We start from the raw sequence: 27,656 nt of genomic DNA, 5'->3' as shown, positions 1-27,656 counted from the left end.
AACAATGTTACCGTGCAGCCGCATTGAAATTAGTTCTCTGATGAGTTGAGGATTTTCGTTGTGTATGGGTTCTTATGGGCTTTATTTTCTATGGGCTGCAGATATTGAAATATGTAAAAATCCGAAATACGACATACACAAATCCAAGCGCGTAACCAGAAGGAGCATCCAAAGAGCACTCACTGGCGCCTTATGCACTGATAGAATATATTCGTAAATCGCTAGGAATTAGTATCGTACAGACAATTTTCATAAAATATACGAATTTTTCGTACATATTCTGAATCGTTCGTAGTTCTATTGAAACACTTTCATTTTAATTACGAGTTTTTCGTGAAAACAACGAAACGACTTACGTTGGCTTTTGACGAAACAGTTTCATTAGGCAAACGAATTGTGCGCTGCTATATACGAATATCTTTATAATATTTGCGAGTACCATTCGTCAAACCGTTAACGTCAAAAGAGCTTCAATAGAGGTAGAATATTGAGTCATTATTGCTATACGTCAGATAATTGTAGATCATCACGACGGTCTCGATCTAACTATTTAGTAACCGTATCCGGGTCAGCCGGTTTCAGGATTATTTCCTGAACCTCTTTCGCTTCAAGTTGATCCATTATCCGGAGCAGTACGGATTCTGTTGAGCCATCGCGAACTGCTCGTTGGTTTTGTATGAATAAGTTAGAGTTTTTCTCTGCCGGAGCAATGTTACAATAATATGCTATTAAATACGAAAACTTCTCTTAGATGCAAGAAATGAATTCGTGCAACCAACGAAGTCGTTCGTAATATACACAAACATTTATTGAAATAAACGAATCATTTCGCTTCATTCGCGAAAAATATTGTCGTTATCAACGATAACATTCGTGCCATGTACACAAGATAAGTAAAATTTACTAAAAGTTTTGTTCATCAAGTGTCCGTTTCTTCACACCACCATCTTTCTAGTCAATAGAGGTGAGCAGGTTGAAATAAAATCGATTTTGCCAGATCGATACTTTTAGTTAGTTAAAAAAATCGTTGTTGTCAAACATCGATCCTGAAATATCTATTGAAAAAATAATATTCTAATGAATGAGGGATTCCATGAGAAACCGGCCGACCGCAAAATATGACCATCGTCGATTCGAAAGAAACTTTGCAGGTATGTTCGGTGTATGAATCTCCATGATATTCTCTGGTAATTGGAATATTTTGATACAAGAACAATTTTTCAAAAGGGCGTAAACGTTTCTACGGGTATGAATTTCAAATTTTTTTGTTCGATTACTGTATTTTATACAGCAAAACTACCTGAGAACGAGTTACAGGGAATAGACACTTCTATCCGAAAAAAATATACACTGAAAAAACTGTTGTGTCATTTTTCAAAAACACAAAAATTTATGTTAAAAATTTAAATTGCGAAAAAACCCATTTTTTTTAAATTTTTTATATTTTATCAGTAAAAACCTAAAAAGAAAAGAAACATTTTGAATGTGATTGCATGATGGAGAACTTACCGGTACAAAAGTTTTTCTAACAATAACTTCATACATGTTTTTAAATTTCCTACTAATTGACATACAAAACTGTAATTTTATTACAGAATATTATTCTAAGCATCAATTAAAATAAAAATGCATTAAACAAAAATCTTCCAAAATGTGATAGTTTTCGAGATATTTGGAATTTTGCTCCATCAAAAACAATTAATCCATGTAATTACGCTCTTTTTAAAAGTTATTCGCATTACCCCATCATAAAATGTCATAAATCTAATGTTTATCGTTTTAAAGACGTAAAAGCAACTTTTTAGTATATTTGGAGCATGGAGAAGGTATCAATAAAAAAGTTTTCTTAACAACAACTTTTGACATATTTTTATAATTCATATTATTTGCAGTCAAAAATACAATTTTCTTTTTGAATATGATTCTAAACACCATTTTAAATCGAAATGGTCGTAACAAAAAATTTCTGAAATGTAATAGTTCTCGAGATATTTTAACTTTTGTTTTAACAACACAATTATTTTGTTTTATTACGACCTTTTCATAAGTTATTCGTGTTTCTCCATGAACAATAATAGGTTTTTCAAAAGGTCCATAAACTTTCCTGCAACTTTCTCTTTGACATCAAGGCGATATTGTAAACCATTTGAAAGTTACATGAAAGCAACCAAAATATTATTCAACCATAGGGTCTGATGATTAAACTATATAGTTGAATCATAATTTGGATGCTTTCATGTAACTTTCAAATGATTTACAATATCGCCTTGATGTTAAAGGAAAAGTTGCAGGAACGTTTATGGGACTTTTGAAAAGCCTACTATTGTTGATGGAGAAACACGAATAACTTATGAAAATGTCGCAATAAAACAAAATAATTGTATTGTTAAAACAAAAGTTAAAATATCTCGAGAGCTACTACATTTCAGAAAATTTGTGTTATGACCATTTCGATTTAAAATAGCGTATAGAACCAAATTCAAAAAGAAAATTGTATTTTTGACTGCAAATAGTATGAATTATAAAAATATGTCAAAAGTTGTTGTTAAGAAAACTTTTTTATTGAAAGCCTCTCCATGGTCCAAATACACTAAAAAAGTTGCTTTTACGTCTTTAAAACGATAAACATTAGATTTTTGACATTTTGTGATGGGGTAACGCGAATAACTTTTAAAAAGAGCATAATTACACGAATTAATTGATTTTGATGGAGCAAAATTCCAAATATCTCGAAAACTATCACATTTTTGTTAAGATTTTTGTTAAATGCATTTTTATTTTAAATGATGCTTAGAATTATATTCTGTAATAAAATTACAGTTTTGTATGTCAATTAGTATGAAATTTAAAAACGTGTATGAAGTTATCGTTAGAAAAACTTTTTTACCGATAAGTTCTCCATCATGCAATCACATTCAAAATGTTTCTTTCCTCTTTAGGTTTTTGGTAACAAAATATAATTTTTTTTAAAAAATGGGTTTTTTCGCAATTTAATTTTTTAACATTAATTTTTATTTTGTTGAAAAATGACACAACATTTTTTTCAGTGTATATTTTTTTCGGACAGAAGTATTCATTCCCTGTAACTCGTTCTCAGATAGTTTTGTTGTATAAAATACAGTAATCGAACAAAATAAAATTGAAATTCACACACGTGGAAACGTTTACGCCCATTTGAAAAGTTGCTCTTGAGTCAAAATAATCTTATTACCTGTTGAAAATATTTAGTCTTCCATGCCGGTGAAATGTGTAAAGTTTCATCGGAATCTAAGATGGTCGGTCACGATTTTAAAGATTTTCGGACGGATCTTCGTGGAATTCCTCGAATACGAAAACTTTCCTAAGATGAACGAATTAAATTCGTGTGAACAATGAAATCTTTTGTAATATACATTAACGTTTATTAAAATAAACGGAACATTTCGTTTCATTCACGAAAAATTATGTCGTTATCAACAATAACATTCGTGCAGTCTACTTTAAATATGTAAATTTAACCAAAGCTTTCGTTCACCAAGCGGCCATTCTTGATCATGAAATGAACGAAACCTACTATTTACAATGCACGAAAGTACTTCGTTGCAGACAACGACGAATGAATTCGTGCATTGTATGATCGATTTCATTATATTTACGAATTTATATTATCAGTGTGTCCTATATGCAGGACCGTGCGCAAGGGGTTTCATAACTATCTGTTCCAGAAAAAAATATTTATATATATATATATATATATATATATATATATATATATATATATATATATATATATATATATATATATATATATATATATATATATATATATATATATATATATATATATATATATATATATGTATATATATATATATATATATATATATATATATATATATATATATATATATATATATATATATATATATATATACTGCGAACCGGTTTGACACACAATGACATTTGAGTTGGTTCATTCTAGAAACAAGTCTTTGAAGAAACCCCGCGATGGGGGCTAGAAAAGAATGTAAGTCAAGTTGGTCAGCATCGCTGGTTCGGTTCCCGTCTCGACCTGTTTCGATATTAACAATAGTTGTGAGTAGATCAGTTACACAGCACAAGCCGGTCAGCGCGCTAGCCTCAGCAACTAAAGAGGAAAAATAACGTACGAACAACACGAATTCCGGGGAAAATCGGGCTATCATTGTCTAGAGAAATTTCACCGTAGGGGATCGCTGCGTCAAAGTGGCTGAGAACTAAATATCTGACGAAAACGGGCATCGGTATCGGGAGAAATTCCGCCGCAGGGAAACTCTCAGCCCGAGTAGATAATTAGGAACTAGTATTGTCAATAAGGATGAGAGAATGAGATGTAAACCGTAATTTTCAGCTTCTCTGAATCGGTTCGCCTCTCGGCAGGTGACGTTATTTGCAGCTGACTTGAGCAGGTAAGTTATACACCAAAGGTTGCCCAGCAAGTGAGAAACAGAATAAATGAAAAAAAACATGAACGTTTAATGCAAAATAAAATTAGCAAGAGCACAATACCTCCTGAAGTGATACCGGTGGCCGAGGCAGGATGAGGATTGGGAGGAACATGGGGTTTAGGTTTAGTCAGCACACGAAAAAAACCGTTCATAAATTCATGAATAAAAATCATGATTTCGTGAACTGAGCGATTACGAAAATCGTGACCAAGTTTTTGAAATTATGAATAATAATCCTAGTATTCATGAAACTATGTGTATTTTTAAAAAACTAGTTCACGCAAAAATGTACATGGCGTTACATTGCAATTTTTGGTTGGGTCGTTGGGTTTTTGTTATGATTCCTGTTCACACTTCAGGGATACATTGGTTTGCAGTATATCAACTAAAACGACGGTCATGCTTTCAGGAGCTTAGTCGTGATTTTCGTAATTTTTCTTCACATTACTGTGATATTTTATTTATGAGTTTAATATCGGATTTTTCTGGCAGAGTAGCAAATTTATAATCATGATTGCAGGGTTTAGTCACAATATTCGTAATTTATAATCACGTTTTCGTCATATTTTATTTACGAGTTTCGTGTTGAACTCTTCTGGCAGAGTAGTGCGACTTATGTTTATGATTTCAGGATTTCACTAACGATTTCCGTAACTTCTATTCACGTTATAGTGAGATTTTAGTCGCACGTAGAGTGATTTGTGTTCATGATTACAGGATCATCGTCACGATTTTTGAGGTTTTAATCACGAGTAGTGTAATTTATGTTTGTGATTTCAAGATCTTAATCACGTTTTTCGTAATTTATATCATGATATTTTATTCTTGAGCTCACGTTCGATTTGACACGTGCAGTAATGTGACTACTGTGCATGTTTAATTACTGTCGGATTTTTTACTCGGAGTAACGTGACAATATGATTTGGTTCATGAAACCGTAAATAGTTCGCCGCATCATGTTTTGTGAACTACATTACGAACAAGATTCGTGGCTCTATAATATAATTTTGATACTCAGTGCAGTATTCATTTTCTGTCCAGACATCACATTGAACCTTATCGAATGAATAATAATGTTCGAAGTCCTAATAGTTTTCTTATATCTGCTGCTTGCACCTATTACTAGTCGCTATAGGCTGTACATAAATATATGACATTTCACTACAAAAGCCAATTTTTGTGAAATAGTTCTCGTGAAAATTTCAAGACCATGTGCAGAGTTGTATGAAATAGAAAATGATTACGGATGTCTACAGATAGATCGTGAATCATGTACTACGAGTCATGAACTAGTTCACAAATCCATGAATAAAATTTTATGAATTTTGTGAACTATTTCACGAGCACGAATGGTCAGTCGTGAAAATCATACTAGAAAATATGAACTAGTTCACGTACACATGAACGATATTTTTGATTTTGTTAACTGTTTCACGGCCACACATGGTGAGGTGTGACTATTATATTAGGAATCACGAATCAGTTTACGTTTCTATGAATAATAATTCATGATTTTGTGAACTATTTCAAGAACACGAATGGTCAGTCGCTAGGAATCATAAATCAGTTCACGTATTTATGAATAATATTTTTCGATTTTGTGAATTATTGCTCGAGTTCGAATGGTAAATCGTGACTATTATACAAGGAATCGTGAACTAGTTCAAGAATATATAGAAAAATTCATGGCTTTGTGAACTAATTCATGAGCATGAATGGTGCGTTGTGACTAATTTACTTGAAATCGGGAATCCGTTCACGATGATATATGATAACATTGTGTGATTTTGTGAACTATTTTGGGAGCACGAATATTCAATCGTGACTATTATATTTGAAATCATGAACTAGTTCGCGATGATTGAATGGGTTCATGAATAATATTCCGGGTTTCGTGAAATAGTTCACGCGTAAATATGTTTTCCAAAATCTATGAATAAAATCACGATTCTACTTTTGGTTTTATGAATAATGTTCATAAAGTTGTGAACTAGTTCATATACAGAAAACCGATTTAGTAATGGTATGATGAAAACCGTCACTGAATTACACAAAACAAAAACAAATATCTTCACAAATAAAAGCGTTATGTAGGCGTTACTGACTGCGAATGGAACATAATTATAAAACACACGACTTTTGTTCATGGTCCTGATTTCGTAACGTAAAAACGTGATTGTTCCTGAATTCGCGTTTTTGGGAACATTTTTTTCCGTGTAGGCAGTAAGAATCCGACACTACCATGAGCCAGTAAGCGCTGGTGTTTGATAAAGATTCCTTCTTGATAACAGGCATTGTCCCAACTTGTTGAACCAAGTCGACAAAGAACTCAGTACTCCGGGACTATTGGATTTTACTGCCTATATGTTCCACTCAAGAATGTATACGCAAGCCGTCTGAAATATTGCTCCACGATGATGACCTGAAAATATTTGTTCCTTTACGTAGCATCTCGAATATGATGTGCTTCCACATGACATCATCAATATTCGTCCTTTAGTTTTATATTTCTTCTAAAACAAATGCCTACGATTCAATCAAACTTAAGAAACTTTTTTAAATGACATAGACGAGTAACATCGAAAAATATAAAACGATTTAGGACTACGTCTTTGTTTTCGATGTGACGGAACACTTTGTAAATTGAGCAAAATCTTAATGACTCTTTTGAACGCTTATGATTCATCCACATCAGGATTAATTTTTATGCTTCCGGTAGATAAAACTATTAAAGATTGAAAATAGCTGGCCCACGGAAACGAACATCAGAATAGGACGAAATTTAGCGTCGGAGAATTCACCGTAGGATAGATTCACCGCCGCCGTGGACTATCCGACTATATCGTGACAAAAATGTGATCTAATTAGCTCGTGAAACAGACATCGGTACCGAGAGGAATTAGGCTGCCGTGGAACTCTCAGTCGAAGTGGAGTGAGTTCACCGCCGGGGACTATCCGAGTATGTCGGGATAATGCTGGCAGCTGAATGAGTCACGGAAACAGGAGCTAAATGGCTCATGATACCAGCACAGACTAACAGCATAACACTCGAAAACAATGCTTCGCCCGCTTTAACGGTCATTTTAAATATATTTGTAGTTGGGACTGCGACCACATTTGAAATTATGGCGCCACTGACATATGAACAAGCATATGGGGGATAGATCACTAGTGAAAAATTGTTCCCAAACCTAAGGCGTAACCCATCAGCAAATGAGTGTTTGGGACTGTGAATAAAAGGTGGATCTTCTGAGAAAATTGCCGGATCGATGTTTTTGTAGGAATTCCCTCATAGTGTTATGTCTGTTAGTCTGTGGTATCAGCAGATAAACGGCTCACTGAAATGAGACCTAAATGGTGACGTAATATATGGAAACGAAAAGCAACAGAAGATGCGAGAGATGGTTGGCTCAAAATTCGAGCCATTTCATGGATCAAGTGTGGTTTCGAGATAGCTGGGGAAAACTCGTGAGCAAAAGAAAGGGATGCGACGAAAGGACAATGACCCTTCCCCCACGAAGTATTATATATTGATGTAGTTCCATGGAGAAGAAGGGTTAAAAAGAGTATGAACCCTCTAAGGACGGTTGGTTTCAAAATCGTCCAATGAAGGACGTTCGTTGGACCAATTTGGACAACGTCCAAATAACCGTTCAACGAACGTTCATCGTTGGACCCATGTTGAAGGATTTTGAAACAATTTTTTGGACGTCTCAGTGGGAAGTGTTTTTAGCAGGCATTGTAAGTCTCTCTCACTCACGCGAGAAGAAGCTTATCCAAGGTCCAACTTTTCCGAGATAAGATGAGTCGCAAAATTCTCCGTCTCCACAAATAGCGTGAGAATGATTTTCCGGATAAAATTTATTTGACTTTTTCCTTCTCACCGAAGAAGGTGATAAAATTTTAATTTCGTGGAAATCAATAAAAACTTTAAAAAATGCACTTAATTACAAAGAAAAGCGGCAAGAAAATATGATAGACTTGTTTTTTCGTGTTGTGGGTTAACGACAGGAGAGCAGCGAGCGAAAAAAGGATATCGTGATAAACTCATTCTCCGGCTGTTTTATTTATCCGGAGAAATAACACGTTGTATTTATCCGGAGAAGTGTGAGTGCCAATAACTTTTCGTGTGAATATGTGAGTTTTTATTGTCGCAGTAGCAAACTATCCGGGTGCATTTACTCATATGAGCGATAAATGCAATGCCTGGTTTTTAGTGGTTACCCGATCAGAAACACATAACAAAAAGATTTCTAAACTATATCTCGCTATGTAACTTGTTATAATTTTCTGTTAATTTAACTATTAATGAGACCAAATTTATAACACATTCTGTTCTGCAAAATGCATTCTGTTGTAATCTTGTTATTACAATCTGATCGGGTAGGCACGAAAGTGAGTCGTGAGTCCCAGACAGTGCCAATCACTACAGGTCGGGGTTTTGAACCATATTAAACCTTACTATAAAAAGTAGGGAATGATATTTTGATTTACTTAGTACCATTTAGTATTCTTCGTACTTGCTACTACATACTTGTGCATGTTGAATAATATTATAATATTTTAGCAATATTAGTTATACCGCTTTTAAATTGAAAAGTGTTGCAAGTTTGCCCGTTTGATGCTCTAGTTTGGTACTTCAGCAATGCCCCGAATATATTGATTAATTCACAGGTATTTAACGGCTTTCTCAGTCTTAATACTCTAGGCAAACGATTTGATTTTAGATTGCCCGACGTTTCGGCCGTTTTTGGTGGCCTTTTTCAAGGGAAAACTGTATTTTAGACATAGAGAGGTGAAAGTTACAATGGGATACAAAAACATGGACTTTTAACATTAATATACACATAAACGTTTAACTCACTCTAGTCTTGTCGTTTTTGTCGGAGTCGTTTATTGCCAACGGTGGGAGGTTCGGTGGTTTTGCGTGGTTCCATGTACTGGATATTGTGGGGATTTTTCGCGATAAACATTCGTTAGCACTTTTGGTCACGGAGCTCGAGGTTGTCATCAACCGGTTTTGCAACATCTGGTATAAAGATTGTAACCCGATGGTATCTATCCATCGTGACCCAAAAGTGTGCCATCACTTGTATCTGATGTGGTTGTATTATTGCGGTGAGTGTAGGTTGTTTTGAGTGAGTGCAAAATTCCTACGTAGGTTGCGTTGAGTCCATCCACATCGGTGCGATGATTTACGGTGTTAGCTTTGTTCGTGATATGGCACATTTCCAATATTGGAAGTGCCATCGACCGATAGGTTCTGTCAATGATTTCTACTTTGCTGAGATCGAACGTATGATTGTGTTGTACCACGTGCTCGATGAGAGCAGTTTTCTCTCTGAGACTCATCATCTGTTCATCGTTGTTGTTTACTCCATCTGCTTTAAATTTTTAGTATTGGTTTATGTTGGTTTTGTGACCATATAGTCGGGTTTTGAGCTGGTTGCGTGTCATGTCCAAATATTTCATTCTACAGTCCTCACATGTTAGGCTGTAAAATATGTTGGACTGTAGCAGCGGATCCACTGGATCTTTGATGTTGTTTAGTAGGTTGGCTGTTGTATTGATTGGCTTGGGTGTTATTTTTATGTTGGGGTAGTGTGTCTTAAGTATATTTGTTATGGATGTGCTGAGTATCGGCACATGAGGCAGAGACCTATATACCTGTTCGAGCAGTGAAGTTGCTGTGCTGCGATTGTTGGATGACGTATTTTCACTGTAGGTATTTATCGGGGATGGGTCTAATGTGGAAACAACAGTGTGCGAGGTTTTGGAACGTTGAATTAGCCTGTTTATAAGTGTTGCGGGGTAATTGTTTCTGCGAAGATGTTGGAAAATTGTTTGCTGTACATTTTTAGTTTTATCCGTAGTGAGACGAGACACCCTTTTTATAAAGTTTTCGGCTACGTTCATTTTCATCGAAAGTGGGTGGAATGAATGGTACACGGAAAACCGATTCATCACAATTTCAACTAAAAAATTAGTTGAGTTTTTGGTTTCGTCTAGTTAATATTTGGGCGAACTAAATTTTTGTTGAAAACAATAATCCAACGTTGTTGGTTTGATGCTGTCAGTTTCAGTCTAGACACGAACGTTTCATCCTAGCATAAAACTTAAAAAGCTAAAGCACAAAACTTGAAAAGCTACATGAGCTAAAGCTTGAAACGCTTGTCTCAGCTTCTAACGCTTGTTTTAGTCCAGACACAATTGCATATGCCGTTACACTACCTTTTCAGCCAAGACACAAACGACTAGAATTCAACTAATCTCATTGTTGAATTAAACTGCTTCATCGTAAAATACAACATAGGATATTTCAAACGTTTTGTTTCACCGACCGACGGATGAAAGGTATGGAATTAAATTGTTGAAAAATTCCGTATGTCAGTAATTCACACGTAAATATAATACAGAGTTATGTTTCTCATAATGTTATCTTTTTATAAACTGCAATCTTAAATGAGACGAAATAGCCAAAGGTATTTAAGGATTGTTGGAAATTGATTGATTTGAATTTTAGAATAAAGGTATATTTTTTTTCTATTTAGTCACAAACACTATCCAGCACTACAAAAAAAAACTTCATACTTATTCCACATCTAGTTTGGAATCTCAAACGATGAAAAATAATTATCATATTGCATATTACATTGGTTAATAATTGAAATGTTACTATATAATCGACTAAATCCGAAATAAAATGATTTTGACAATTTTCGACAATACTTTCAATTTTCAGTGCACATGTATTGAAAAAAATGTCAATAAAAATCATCCCTTTATTGAAATGTTTTTAAAGAAAAACTAGGTAAAACCAAAATGAGGTCAGTTGAATTTCTGTTTTTTTTTTGTACTGGTTCAGGTAGTTGCGTCCAGGATAAAACAAGCTTTCCAAGCTGAGACAACTACCTACGTGCTTAACCGTTATGCCCAGCGTGTATGAACATAATTGCTGTCGCTACCTTGATGTATTTCAGTAAGGTGTGCATCTTAGCTACTTGCTGTCATTTCGTATGATGTGCGTCTTGAATCAAAATCAATAATAATTTTCAATAACTATTATTTGAGAATCTCTCAAAATTAAGAGAAAATTTAGTTACGTTATTCATTTTTCTGTTGAAATCAACTAATTAGGAAAACAAAAATTTGTTTTGTTATTTTCTTCATCGAATGGCTTTCAGTGTAGTTTAGAAGCCTGCCTGATGCTATTGGTTTTGCGTACCATTGAGTAGAGAGTGTTTGGTCCGAATTGCGAATTACCATTGTATCCAGGAACGGTAGTTTGTTATCTGTTTCTTCTTCTTTTGTAAACTGTAGGTGTGGGTTGTATGCGTTGAAAATGTCGAGGGTTAGTCCTATTTTGTCTTTAGGAAGAGCCATGAATAGGTCATCCACGTATTTACGGATAACGGGGAACGGGAATGGTAGCAATTTGACAGATGTTTGTAATAAATTCTCAATGACGATATCAGCTATGACTCAATTTTTTGAGTCATGTAGTTATAAAACGAAAATTTTCTTTTCAACGAATTCAATATTTTTATTGAAACACGTCAATGAAGAATATTGGGCCCTGGTCACCCGTACGACGCTCACAAGAGCACTGGACGTGCACTGACGTCTATCTTCGCTCAGAGTATCGGAGGGCATTTTTGTATGCTTTGCAACCCAACTTAAATGCCTCCGACCCGTCCCTGCGTCTACGATTCCAAGCTCTTCTACATAACTTTTTGAGTCGAACTAGTTCGGTATTCCACCAAGGTGCATAAGTCTAAATTCAAGAAGCACGCATAACTCGAACCGGCATACCTTTTGGTAAGCTGCTGTTATGAGTGAGATTATTTTATCCACAGCCTCATTCAAGATACTTGGAGATTCAATCGTCGGAAGATACCCACGAAGCCTAGTCACTAAGCCCTCTTCGTAGAAGTCCCAGTCCGTAAGTTTTGGATTACTATATGTGATAATATCTAGCGAGACGTTTAAGTGATTAAAGACGATGTACTTATGGACAGATAACGACGGTTAGTGGTCGCTTGGTATGAGCCAGTTTGCCAACTCATGCGTAATACCGTCAGAGCAGTGAATTACATTAAACCACTCTTCTCTGACAGCTCGTGTAAATGTTGGGCCACAGTATGATACAACCCTTTTGAAATCATCAGAAGGTGATGGTTCATTACGTGCAAATATGCCGAACAATAGACTTATTTCTTGTTTATGTTGTCAACAGTCATATTGACTATGACAGCACCAATATCGCGAATTGGGAGCTTGGATATAAGACATGCGTCAATAGCGGTTCTTGAAACAAAGCTGTTGAAGCTTTTCCTTCCTGCACAAGACGGGATAAATTCATAGTTGCTGTACGTTCATGCTGAAAATTAATTTGTGCTACTCTAACCATACTCGATCACAGCACTACACATTTCATCGTCAGCACTTGTTGTGCAGCAGCTAGAAGATACCAAACACGTCGGAAAGGAATATTAGGGATATAACCTTTACTTGAACCCCACTATTTACGAAGAAAAAGAACGTCTACTGTGACAAAGATTCGCGATCAACGACACTCCGAACGCAACTGGCATAATTTAGTCCTGCAAGCCATTTAGTCACCAGCACGGAGAAACATCTTAACTTGAGGACTCCTGTTTTCAGTCACCTCTTAGGCCGCTTACAGAGTGGCCGCGAGAAGCTGAACTGGGGCTGAAACTGACATAAGGATGCGAGATGCGAGAAACCTGCTTGCTTCAAACCAAAGGGATGATGTCAGAGTGAAAGCCGAGCGGATCTGCACCAACTGCCTGCGTTTACTCTGACATGCTCCATTTGATATGCTGTAAGCAGGTTTCTCGCATCTCGCACTCTAATGTCAGTACCTGCCCCAACTCAGCTTCTCGCGGCCACTCTGTAAGCACCCTTACATGGGAGCAGGATCAATTATTGGTTGAGATACTTCAAACCGCTGGATGCCATTTATTTCACGGAGGTTTGGTAAATGATTGACCAATGCGTAATATAGACCCGGTGGTTCGCCACAGTGGTCCTTAGCCTCTTGTCCAGTAACTCCTATTCCTACCTCCCCGTGGTACCAGCTGGGGTACGAGTAGCCATAGGAAAGATCGGGTAACCAACTCCGGTGGGACCATGGCCATATGCTGACAGGGAAGGGGGGCTCCTCTTTTCGGAATTCATCCGAGCGTCTGTTCCCCATGTTAGGGGCGGCTCAAAACAGCGTCTGTTCTCCATGTTAGGGGCGGCTGATGTATCGTCCACGTGTCAGCGTGGGACTCTAAACAGAACTAACACGATGGACAGGGGGTCGGGGAAGGCTCAACAAGCCGCCCTGGAAAACTAACCGTTACGAACAATGAAGAAGGACAAAATTCGCCGCCGCACGAAGTGGATTATCTACAAGATGCTGATTAGACCGGTGGTCCTCTACGGCCACGAGACCTGGACTATGCTCGTGGAGGAGCAACGCGCCCTAGGAGTTTTCGAACAAAAAGTATTGTGTACCATCTATGAGGACGTGCAGATAGAAGACGGAACGTGGCGCAGGCGAATGAACCATGACTTGCATCAGCTGCTGGAAGAACCATCCATCGCACATACCGCAAAAATACGACGTTTTCGGTGAGCTGGACACGTCGTAAGAATGTCACACTACGACCCGGTGAAGATGGTTCTTGAGGGCGACCCTATAGGAACAAGAAGACGGAGCGCACAGCGAGCACGATGGATCGACCAAATAGAGGACAACCTGCGGACCCTTCGAAGACTGCGAGGCTGGCGACAAGAAGCAATGGAACGAGTTGAGGGGAGACGGCTTCTGCATGCAGTAAGAGACAACAAGGCTCTAGTCCGAACGCTAATACTACTTTTTTGTTCCCTTCCAAACAAATTGTTATAGTTAGGGGCCATTCATATACCACGTGAACAATTTAAGGGAGACTAGGGGGTACGAAAAAGTTCACGCTTGTCCATGGGTGGGCGTATAGAAATAGTCCTCTTCTATATGGTTTTTAACAACTATTTTTGAATTTTAAATCATGCTGTTGAATTTACATGAGCCAATTGAAGTTCATAGTTTACCTAAATTTTTGTGTTGTTATGATAAGTGCAAAAAAGAACACAAGTACAGGAATACAATTTTTATTGTTATTAATTTTCACAAATGTCTAAGAAACCTATTAAGTTTGAATTATGTTTTTATTCGATTCTTCAGGTTACAGCCAGTATCAAAACAGTCAAACACAATACATATACATGAAATTAGAAACCCTCTTTTTGATCTTACATGACAAAAACTTCGGGAAAAGTCCACGTGGACATTATGTGGAGAGGGGTAGGGGTACATGAATTGTCCAGGGATGTCCATGTAGGGCGAGGAGGGGGTCAAAAACGAAGATTTTTTGGTCCACGGGGTATATGAATTGCCGCTTACATCCTTTGTTATGTGGAGGAATCTCTTTTTTAACGAGTTTGAATCCCATGTCGTCATCCTCGGACTCGAATTCCTCCTATTTCTCCTCGGCCGGAAAAACAGCACCAGGACCAGCGGCGGCACCACCAGCAGCAGGAGCAGCTCCACCAGCTGGCATAGAGGACAGTTTCTCACGGCCGGAAACCATCAGTTCCTCAAGCTATTCACCCTTCAGCTCGCTAACCACCTTGGTGACGCGTCCGAATCCGCTTTGATACCGAGCGAGGTTTTCGCTGGGGAGGCATTTCATATATCTCAATGGTCCAAATACATTGAGCATTCATGTTACGGGTGCATTTGTTTCTTAATCCTCCGGAAGTCGCATTAATGGCCTAAACGAGCATCCGCTCAAGTTTGTGAGACGATGTCTGCAGTTTCTGGACGTGGCGCATTCAGTGTCCTAGATAAACTGTCGAAACAGGGGCACAACGATAGTGTGGTTGGGTGGCACTTCCATTGTTTGGACGTTAGAAGAAAATAATGACAGTGCATGACATATCCTGGGCTCTAGCAGCTGTATAATTTAAATTCACAACCGAAGTGAATTCGATTTTGTAAGTCAAATACTCTACGATGGAACCTCCTACCGGCGAGACGAACACAGTTCGTACAGTAGTTACGCTGACTCAATAAATAAAATCGAATCACCAAACAAGCCAGGAATAGCAATCATATGAAATTTCACATTATAATTACCTTTCATTTTACAAACAGAAAACGCCCCTTGGTTCAACTATGCTACGCTATACATATATCTTAACACGATCAGCAATTTGCACGATCACTTCTCATCCTGTTACTTCTGTCGCAGTCTTCCTGTTCCAGCAAAACCAGCCAGCCGATCGGGAAGGCCGCGAAGCTGAAAACGTGCAATGTATCACTCGTAACCTAGAATTATTCGCCGGTTATACATGTACTTTCATCGAGCATCGAATTTTTCCCCTCGGAGCGGCCGGAGATGACACTCGACGCCATCCCCGGGAGGAAAAATTGCTGCAATTGATCACGAGAACCTACTATTAAATCGCTCATAATTATACAGCAGATTGCCGTGGCAGACAAAATTAAATTACGACTTTGTAACGACCCTTTCCCGGTAATGAGGGATACTCCCAGTCAGTGTGTTACCGTTTAGCACAACAAGACGGATTGGAATGGAATGTAAACCAATGTAAAAATTTGGTTATGTACATACCATCAATCCAATCCTGCTAATAGAGAACTTTAGATTCATTAACTTTTTGGAGTTTATCCATGAATTAAACTTCATACACCAGTCGACACAGTTCACTTAATCGATAATCCAAATCTAGACTGTTATGTCTATATGATAACGCGTTGTCGCTGCGTTGTCATTAGTAGGTTCATTGAACCCGTCGCTATTGAATTTCATTTACATCAGCCCGAAATCAAGCGGTTCAGTGGACTTGTATCCATTAACCAGTTAGGCAAACCGGCCGGCACCCGCGACTAGACCAAATGGAAGCGACACGAATACCCCGATAGCGATATCACATTCCGGCCTCCGGCACACACAATAAAAGCCGTCGCCGCGTAGACGTCCTCGGATAAAAAGCAGTCATAAATCGTCGCAGCAAATGAAAACCGGAAGAAAAACTCTCCGCCCTTCAGTGTGCGAATTGGGCAGCTATTTGTATGGATGATGGTGTTCCGTTGCCAGCAGTAACAAAAGCCTCATCTGGCTGTGTGTCAAGCTAGCTAGCTAACCCAGCAGGAAGTGAAATATTTGCAAAGATTTTGTGGGTGTTCGGAAGGATGTTTCCCACGCGACTGGGTTAGCTTGACATCTGCGAGTCACTGAAGCTGTGCGGATTTTGTTCGTGGAACGAGAAAACTATCGAGTAACTGAACCAGATATTACAACCACTCTAAGGCGGAGAATCAAATCCTTTGTTTAGGTTCGCATTGACATCGAAATTGGCGAGGGCAGTTTCCGTGGGTGTCTCGCGGTCACTTGCATGGGTGTTGTTGCGAAGAGCTTTCGTGTATAATGAAAACACTCTCCAGATCGTATTTACCCAGTTAAGAGGTTTATGGTGAATAAAAACTGCTGGCCCAAATCGCTTTTATTTGATACGAGCCACACTTACGATGCCAGCTTGTGTTGTATGTGCATTACGGCCAGATTGAGCGGATTTGTGTAACCTTGAAAGGGTTTGTGTAAGACTACGTGATGATTTTATAATGATTCCATCAAATCACATACCGTTTTAATGGACCACTTTACTGCCGTTATAAGCTTAATTGTCCCATGTTCTATGGGATTCCCTATATACATGGGACAAGTATGCTTAGAACGACAGTTTATTCAGAGCAATAAAAAATTCGATCTTTTTTAAATCAGAGTATTATTACGAAGTTCTACAATTGAACTCCGAATGGAAGACAGGGAAAGAAGAATCGGTTTGCGCCGGGCTATGTTGGGCGAATTCGTAGAATTTCTGAAAAATAACATTTTTTAAATCCATGCGATGAATTACAAGTGAAGCATCCAATCTATCAACTTAAGTAACTTTGACAATTTATATAAGGTATGTCGTCATGGTTGGGTCACGGCCACTTCTCGTGCGGCTTTCTGAGCATCAGCGTGAAATTATTATTGTCAATGACAGAAAACTTTTCAGAGCATTGCTTGTTACGGAAGTTATCTGTAAAGAGCTCCCAAACTTTCGTTTTGTTTTAGGTAGTCCAAAAGTTTAGAAATAACCGTTTAAAACGACTCAAAACATGGACTAAAACGATGTCACCGTCAAAATAAAGATATATTTCTATTGTGGGGTTAATCATTAACAAGTTCCGAAAGGGAAAATTTTATTCTCTAACCTGTTCATAGGGTTCCTAGTACCGACCCGTCTTGGCGAGAATGATGTACTGAAGTCGTCAGTACTGGTAATGCTGATAAAATTCCAGTACTCGAACTTTGTTCTTCAAAAACACTACAGAGTGAAATAAAACAGTCGAGGTCATCAATTATGATCGTTCAAATTAACAAACTTAACAAGTATTCAGATCAACAAAACATGAAGGATTCATTCTTCTGCCGCCACTCGAGCACAATTCAACACTATTCTCTACACAGCGGCTTAAAGAAACACTATGGTATGATTGCTTGTTCGTTCTTTTATAGATAAAGAGTAACATAAACGCGACTACGTGGAACTAATCTGAGTTTCTCTTCCCAAAAATCATGTTTTTCGTTATTTTCTGCTCATCATAAATACTTTGAAAGTTAACACGAAATATTTGTATTTATTTTCGACAAAATAGAAATAATCTTTTCTGTTGAATGGAAGCCATTTACGTGTAAATTAAAATACTACCTTGCTAATCGATATTTTGAAATTGGCTCCTATATTAAGTAGAGTAAATTATACTATTATGTTAGTTTCTAGTCCGTTAAAACTCATACAGTGTCCCTAAGGCTACGCATTTATTACATTTTCCGTATGTGCGTTTTTTTATCGTTTCAAATTAGCGTTTTAAATAACAACGAACTTCACTGTCGCAACTTGTGTTATTTATAATACGTTACTCTACTAATAAGTCTGTCGTTTGACTCCATATATTATAGGATATACTGGACCTTATATTTTTTATTCATTTCGTTTATTTGATAGGCACAAATGCGTTAGCTTGGCGGTGCCAAATTCTTTTGTTTTTACATTTTGAATATCTTAAAACTAGGAGGTTACAATGTTGAAATATTTTTTTTATAAAAGAGAAAAATTTTACATCTATCTTAAGACTAGAAAAAAGATTCTATATACAAGAGAGATTTTTTTATGAAAAATTTTAAAACAAGGAAATCAATAGTAATAGTTTTTTAGGAAATATTTACAGTTATCTTTAAACTAACAATATAGTTTAGTACACAAAAGGGGGAACAAATATTTATGAAAAATTTCACAGGTGTTTCAAAACTAGGTATACAATTCTATTTACAAGATGGGGGACAATAGTTTTAACAAAGAGTAGAAATTACAACTATCTTAAAACTAGGAATACGGAATACAAATTTGTTTTTTTTATCGGAGACTTATGCTTGGTCATTTCCAAAATCGGTATAGAAGTAGTTGTATCAAGGACAGGGGAGAGAAGGCGTAGATGGTGACCGGGAGAGAAGAGCAAAACTTGCAACTTTCAGGCAAACGAGAGATTAGCGAAACAAACTAGCGCCTCAGTCTAGTAGGTCGGATTGGCGGATAGTATTCTTCGGACCTCGAGTCGCTCTCGCTTCAGTTTCCTTCAATGCAGGCGTAGTGGTAAGGGCGACGGCGGTTACATAGTGGCACTCTGGAGTTGATCGGTTCCACAAGGCAGGAGGAAATTTCTAAAAACGAGAAATAAAAGAGAGGGGCTAAATTGGGATATTTATCGTTTTTATGAAAGTATAAATAAGGGACATATAGGAGAAATCACGATTTGCCAGCATATCTCGGACTAGGACATTGGGTGGTCTACCTCGGGCCCGAAGGGAATCCTTTAACTGAGACCTGGCGTCCAAATACCCGGCGCATACCCAGACAACGTGCTCGATGTCGTGATAGCCCTCGTCACAAGCGCACATACCACTCTCCGCAAGCCCAATACGCCGCAAATGCGCATCTAAGGTGTAGTGGTTGGACATAAGTCGGGACATTACACGAATAAAATCCCGACCCACATCCATCCCCCTGAACCAAGGCTTCGTTGATACCTTTGGGATAATCGAATATAGCCATCGTCCAAGTTCACCATTGCTCCACGAGGTTTGCCAACTGTTGAGTGTCCTCTGACGACAAATACTAAAAAATTCGTTGAAGCAGATTGGTCTTTCATATATGTCACCATTTAATGCGCCCACCTTTGCTAATTAGTCGGCCTTTTCATTGCCCGGGATAGAGCAATGAGAGGGGACCCAAACAAAGGTTATCTGGTAAGATTTTTCAGATAACGTACACAAGGACTCCCGTATCTTCCCCAGGAAATATGGAAATTGCTTTTTGGGCGTCATCGAACGAAAAGCCTCGATAGAGCTGAGGCTGTCCGAAATGATGAAGTAGTGATCTGTGGGCAGAGTGACGATGATCCCAAGGGTGTACTGAATTGCAGCTAACTCTGCGACGTAAACTGAAGCGGGATCATTGAGCTTGAATGAAGCGGTGATAGAATTGTTGAAGATACCGAAGCCAGTGGACCCATCGAGATTTGATCCGTCCGTGTAAAACATTTTGTCACAGTCGACTTCTCGGAATTTATTATAAAATATATTGGGGATCACTTGCGGGCGTATATAGTCCGGGATTCCACGAATCTCTTCCTTCATGGATGTGTCAAAGAATACAGTAGAATCAGAAGTATCTAGGAAACGAACACGGTTGGGAGTATATGAAGAAGGATTAATGCTCTGTGCCATGTAGTCGAAGTACAAGGACATAAATCGGGTTTGAGAATTAAGCTCGACGAGCCTCTCGAAGTTTTCAATCACCAACGGGTTCAGAATGTCGCATCGGATGAGCAATCGATATGAGAGTTCCCAAAATCGATTTTTTAGCGGAAGAACGCCCGCCAGCACTTTGAGACTCATCGTATGGTTCGAGTGCATGCAACCCAAGGCAATGCACAAGCAACGGTACTGGGTTCTCTCCAGTTTGATGAAGTGTATGTTCGCAGCAGAGCGGAAACAGAAACACCCGTACTCCATCAGCGACAATATCGTTGTTTGGTACAACCTGATCAGGTCTCCTGGGTGGGCACCCCACCATGTTCCAGTTTTTGTCAGGAGAAAATTGATCCTTTGTTGGCATTTCTGTTTCAGATACCTAATGTGACATCCCCAGGTACCTTTAGAGTCGAACCAGACCCCGAGATATTTAAATGTGAAAACCTGATTGATTGTTGCACCCATTAATAGAAGCTGGAGTTGCGCTGGCTCACGCTTCCTAGAAAAAAACAACCAACTCAGTTTTCTCCGTGGAGAACTCAATACCCAGCTGAAGAGCCCAAGCAGACAAATTGTCCAAGGTATTTTGTAATGGTCCTGGCAAGTCGGCAGCTTTTGGCCCTGTAACAGAGACCACCCCGTCGTCTGCGAGTTGCCTTAGCGTACAAGAATTGGCAAGACAATCGTCAATTTCATTCACGTAAAAATTGTAGAGTAGGGGATTTAGACATGAGCCCTGGGGAAGACATTGTTAAATCGCCATGCGAAAAGTGCATGTGCTTTTCAGACAACAGGTTTAGCAAAAAGTTATTTAAAATTGGCGAAAGACCATGCTAATGCAGCTTCTTTGACAGAATGTTGATAGAAACTGAGTCAAAAGCCCCCTTAATATCCAAGAAGGCTGATGCCATCTGCTCTTTGTTAGCATAGGCCATTTGGATATCTGTAGAAATCAATCGTTCGTCCCTTTGCCTTTGCGGAAACCAAATTGTATATCTGAGAGTAAGCCATTTGCTTCAACCCAATTGTCGAGGCGAAAAAAGATCATTTTCTCGAACAACTTCCGAATACATGACAGCATTGCAATCGGCCGATACGAGTTGTAGTCAGAGGCTGGTTTTCCTGGTTTTTTGATGGCGATGACCTTCACTTGCCTCCAGTCATGAGGGACAATGTTACCCTCAAGACACTTGTTAAATAAATTCAACAAGCGCCTTTTTGCAGTGTCAGGCAGATTCTTCAGCAAGTTGAATTCGATTCTGTCTAACCCTGGGGCGTTATTGTTGCATGACAAGAGAGCAAGTGAGAACTCCACCATCGAAAACGGTGTTTCGTTCACGGTATCGGGAGGAGACGCGGCGCGGTACGTTTTCTGTACCGGGACAGAGTCCGGACCGATCTTCTTGGCGAAAGTGAATATCCAACGGTTTGAATATTCCACGTTCTCGTTGGTACTGTTTTGGTTACGCATACGTCGATCCGTACCCCAATGAGTGCTCATCGCTGTTTCTCTCGTTAACCCGTCGACGAACCGGCGCCAATAACTGCGTTTTTTGGCTTTCATTAGACTCTTCATTCGCTTTTCTAACGACGCGTACTGTTGATAGCTAGCGGGCAACCCGTCTTCCCGGAAGGCCTTATATGCAGTGGACTTTTCCGCGTACAGCTCTGAGCACTCTTTATCACACCACAGGGTGGGAGACCTTCCATGGGTATTCGCGCTGGGTACTAATTTAGTCTGAGCTTGATTCGCACTTTCGAGAATCAATCCAGCCAAATACCTGTACTCTTCTTCCGGAGGAAATTCTTGAGTGGATTCGATTTTAATGGATATTGCAATCGCGTAACTCTTCCAATCAATGTTCCGTGTGAGGTCATACGAGGCATTGATTGTTTCCGATGGTCTTGAACCGTTAGCAATTGAAATCACGATAGGCAAATTATCGCTACCGTGGGGATCAGGGATCACCTTCCACCAGCAATCTAACTGTAGCGATGTCGATGTCCCGTGTTTAAGAAGGTCATGTTGAAATTGTCGCAAAGATCTTGGATTAACGTTGATCTATTATCATCATGAAGCCAGCCCCATACCGTACCGTGCGAGTTAAAGTCTCTCAGAACTAGCCACGGTGCCGGTAAGGATTCCGTGATATTACAAAGCGTTCGGTACCCTACCGAGGCTCTAGGAGGAATGTAGATGGAAGCAATGCAAAGGTCTTTATCTTTGATTATAACTTGATAAGCGACAATTTCAATGCCTGGTGTCGAAGGGAGGTTTATTCGGTTGAAAGAATAGCACTTTTTAATCCCAAAAAAGTACTCCTCCATAGGGGTTTTCTCGATCCAGACGAATTATATTAAAGTCGTGGAAGTTGAGATTTATATCGGAAGTTAACCAAGTTTCACATAATGCGAAAGCATCACATTTTGAACTATTTAGTAAAAATTTAAACGAATCGATTTTCGGGAGGATACTTCTGCTGTTCTACTGTAGAACAGTGATCGAATCGGTGACCTCGTTCGATGACTTAGCCATCGAAGGATACGATCGCTGCAAGGAGGGGCCATTTAGCAGTCAACTGCTTTAAAAATGTTCGTACTATAGGGAGAAAACGTATCAGAAGGCTTTTAAGAGGATCAGTAACATTGAAAGCTGTGAAAATTAAGTCCACTATGTTAGAAAATTTCATTAGTTCATTACTGGATTGAGTGTCTGTTTGAAAAAAGGGGACACTTGGGGTTTTTGGTGTCCCTGGAAGTGGTGGATACTCCTTGTTAGAATTAAAATTTCCAAGTCCTGGAGCAACTTGCTTCGGCTTTTGGGCACCACTTCCATTGGATTTATTAAAGGTAGTTGGCACACTCTCTGAGGAGGACACCTTGGCACCCTTACGAGGCAGTCTAGGGGAGGCTAGCTTTCTCCTCTTTCTAGATTCCCCCGGGTTAACAAAAGATGTTCCCTCTTGTGGATCGTCAGATTCTTGCTCACCACGAGCCAAAAGAGCAAAGGAATTTTCGGAAGGGACAGATGGCGAAGCATTCTTTAGCATTTCCGCATAAGAGTGCCTCGAGCGATCCTTAAGGGAGCGCCTAATTTTATCCCCGCGCTGCTTGTACGCCGGGCTTGACTTAAGAGCATGCGGAGGGCCCCCGCAGTAAATACACTTTTCACCTTCTCCACCGCAAGCGTCGTCCTCGTGCTCTCCCTCGCATTCGCGGAACCGTTTTTTATTGCCACAATAAGTGGCTGTGTGGCCCAGTTGCTTGCAATTGCTGCAGTTCATCACCCGCGGTACAAACAGGCGAACAGGTAGGTGAACCTTATCCAGGAGGACATAGTTGGGAAGAGAAGACCCGGAGAAAGTCACCGGAATCGAGTACGACGGACAATAAGTTGTTTTATCATCTTCAGTTTTTGCAGAATACAATTGCTTGCATTCCAGAATCTTCACCTGTTGAAGTGAAGAGCCCTTAAAGCAGCCAACCCCGTACTTCAACAGGTCTTCGCACTTCAGACCCGGTTCGGCGACGACCCCATCGATCTCCACTGCCCTACAAAGCACATACACTCTGAATTGCTTCGTAAAACGTTCGCTGCGAGCAATCTGGTTTGCCTGGTCGAGGTCATTTACTATAACGCGTATCTTATTAGCTCGAACACGTGTTATCTGAGCTACGGACGGGTAGTTAGCAGTCAGCTCCCTTGAGATCTCTAGAATATTAGGCGATTTCGTGTTGGGCCTGAAATACACCACCCAGGGTCCATTTGAATTGGCTGGGTATGTTTTAATACGGGGAGGACTGGGGGAATCAGGGGAGGGAGTAATTTCGGGTTTATCCGGTAAATTCATGGGAATATCATTCCCATCCAATGTTCCTTCGCTCTCGGCCATTTAGGCACGAGGATAGCACGTGGTGTAAACGAGAGATGAAATTTTTATTCAGGGGAAAGGGAAAAAGTAGAGACCGATCGGGGAAAGGGAAATGAAAGAAAGAAAAAAAAAACTTAGCTTATATAGCGGCGTGTCCGACTATTCTGGTATTCACTTCACCAGCCTGGGCACCGGCGTACAAAGACTGCCTCAAACAATGGTTGACCTTCACTGAAATTTATATTCTTATTCACTTTATGCACAGCACCAGAAAACGAACTGCTTCGATCGAGAGCTCGAAGAGTTATTATTGACCTTATTTTTATTGCATACCGGTATTTCGGTACTAAAAATGGAATGGTAATCCTGTGATTGTCAGTACCGGTACTACCGGCATCACAATCCTACCTGCTCGCTTGTCGTCAAAGTGACTCGTGTAGTCAGGACAGTGGCGTAGTCAGAAATTTGATTTGGGTGGAAGGGTTGATGAAAATCGTTGATTTTTCGAAAATTAACGTAAGTTTAATAAATTAGTGAAAGTTCAAAAACGAGATTAATCTAACAGGTGCCTTTTATAAGTTCTTTTATAATATGCCAATGAAGTCATAGAATGCAAATACAAAGTTAACTTTTAAAGTGGAATAAATGTTCAAAAGCTTTTCTAACGGTCAAGATCATAAAATTTCGAAACCATCAACATTGAAGGTTTAACAACCTCGAAGAAGCTTTCCCATATAAAAGGTGTTTCATTTGATAAAATAATGTTGGTGATAAAATCTCCTAAAAGTAGTTATGGGGATAATAATTCTTTAAGGGACTTGGTGTCTTCAGAAAAGTTGTTATTAATGTCATTTTATACAACTTTGTTCCAAATACACAAATACAATATATCGAGATAAAAAACTATATTTAAGAAATTTTCTTAAACCAATTCTTTTTAAATAAATTTTTTTTGTAAGCTTCAGAGATTACCTTGAATTTTGATTTTAGAAGACTAAGGATTCCTAGAGTTTTTCGTTTCTTTTTTCAGATTAGAAAAAGGGGTTTTGGGAATCGAACCCAGGTGAGCTGCGTACACCCTGTCGACGTACCAATACGCGTTTCCCGTTTCCTTTAACATAGTTTTTTGAAATCGTATTTATGAATACTGCTGAAACCACTAAATCTCGACCTAAATTTGTTGAAGTATAAATACTTTATAAATTACTTCTAGGAGGTTTAACCATTAAAATTATTTCATTAGAAGTGGTGCAGCTTTACGTTGTAATATTCTTCAAAGATACTAAACGACAGTTTCAAAATAATGTGATAGTGACCAAAAAAAATGTTTTCGCGCATTATTTTACTTTTCTTCGCTATGAAAGCTCACAGCTCCAGAATAAGTCCTGTTATACAAAATATTATAACACCATTCAATTCATAATTCATAATTCAAATATACATCATCAATAGCCACTAACTTGATATATTTTGAAATCTTGATTATTTTCAATATTCTGCCTAGAGATTATTTATACACGCAGAAAAAAAATCAGTAAGCATAATCAAATTTTGGTTTTAATTAGCAACAAATTCATTTGTTGGCTTTTGAATAGTTTAAAAACATGTTTCGTTTAATTTCATAAGTTTAATAGAGCAAACAAGTTCGAAGAAACAAAAAAAACCTTAGGTGTTAACCAAAGGTGAGAACAACTCAAATCTAGTTGAAATCAAACAAAGATTCTGTTGGTTTTTAACAAAGGGATCAGTTCGATCTAGTAAATTTTATTTTATTTCAACAATGTTTCTATTTAAAATACAAGCAGAAGTATTTGTTGAACTAAAAACGCCCATTTCAGTTTGAAATACTCATTCGTCAAGTTTGAAATTGATCTAAACGTTTTGTTGTTTCAAAAAGGGTTGATTCTTCTTGCGTGTATAATTAATAATACAAAAAAATTATGATCAAGTGCTCAAAAAACCCATCCTTACCTGCCAGAGACAATTGGAAAACGTCATTTTTCATGATTTTCTGCTTTCCAAAATATTATTGTCGTTGTTAATAACATGGAGTTATTGTCTTAAATTTACGCATTCTCACAACAAAAAAAAACATTTTAGCAAATATTGAAATATATGCAATTTTTCGATGAGCAAGTTTATGTTTATGCTACATGCTACAATCAACTTAATTAATCTTCGCATTCCACTGTAGTCAGATTCATTTTTTCCAGTAAGCAAAATGAAATCTTGAGCCAGTTTTTAACACCGAAAAGCATTAAAATAATTCACTGCAACAATGAAAGTAATGTGTTTTCCATAAAATCAATCAATCAAATGCTGAACTTTGCGTCACAATACTTGTTTTCCACACTGCAGTCATCGCCAGCAACCCTTGGATGTCTTGGTTGATGATTCCTACTATAACTCCCAATGTAGTACGTGGTAGAAAATCCATGCCGGTAAAATTTCGGAAATTAGAAATATTTCAAGACTTTTTCGATCCACGTTGGACTAGGCGCTTTCACCTTGAAACGTGAATGCTAGACTTTTTGCCACTGGAATTTTCCCATACAATCCCGATATTCCAATCCAGCGGTTTTCACCCGTTTTCGTGCTACGGGCCTCTTGGAAATCACCCTGATTTGCAGCGGACCCCAAGGATAAACATCGATTTTGTATGCTATTAATATCTTGTTTGTTAGAAATTGTTACTAGGCCCACGTCGAACTTCGTCACAAAATCCGTATACCATTCCTCGCCCTTAAATGCTGCCATTTATGTATTACTCCAATCGTCATGTTGTAGGCAACATTCAATCGTTGAGAGGAAGAAATTACTACAACAGAGGATAAAGTAGTATAAAAAATTCCGCGCAAAATGCCGCCAAACCACTGCTGTGCACGCTGATGCGTAAACTTGCATCACGCCCGGAGTTTCGAAAAATTCCGCGTTAACGGTTCACGACGGGGTAGGAAGTGATGCATTACACGCAATAGCTCGGAGCAAACAACACTGTGAAACATTCAAGGGCAGTCGCAGGGAAATAATGCGAATTGCAAAGAATGAATATTAATTTTGGTTCACTTCCCCCTCCACTGCAATTGTTGTTGGTTGAAAGATAAACTGTTCGCTTGTGTATTTTGGATACACAATAATCTAAGCATCTCCGGTGTAAACGAAGAGCTTCAGTTAGTGGCGGATGCAGTCGGAGGATCCGGACCCATCCCGAAATTTTTCAACTTATTAAGAAATTTTCAATTAGTTTCAATTTTATACTAATTTCAAACTCAATACCATTGCAAGCCAATTTTGACCATCAAAACTAATTTTAATCAAATAAGACTATTGTTACGAATTGTTCAATGTTCATTTCAAAATCGAAATTTCAGATCCACCTGAAT

The 27,656-nt window shown here is 38.5% G+C and overlaps 1 protein-coding gene across 1 annotated transcript in view; it reads left to right on the top strand.

The window, feature by feature from the left end:
• The window catches only part of LOC131683631 (cardioacceleratory peptide receptor-like), a 200,631-nt gene that overhangs the window by 147,994 nt on the left and 24,981 nt on the right, over positions 1-27,656 (top strand). The window lies entirely within an intron of this gene.

Source organism: Topomyia yanbarensis, chromosome 2, assembly GCF_030247195.1.
Source record: "Topomyia yanbarensis strain Yona2022 chromosome 2, ASM3024719v1, whole genome shotgun sequence".
Lineage (NCBI taxonomy): Eukaryota > Metazoa > Arthropoda > Insecta > Diptera > Culicidae > Topomyia > Topomyia yanbarensis.
The sequence above is the reverse complement of the archived record's forward strand: the minus strand, read 5'-3'. Positions and strand labels throughout refer to the sequence as shown.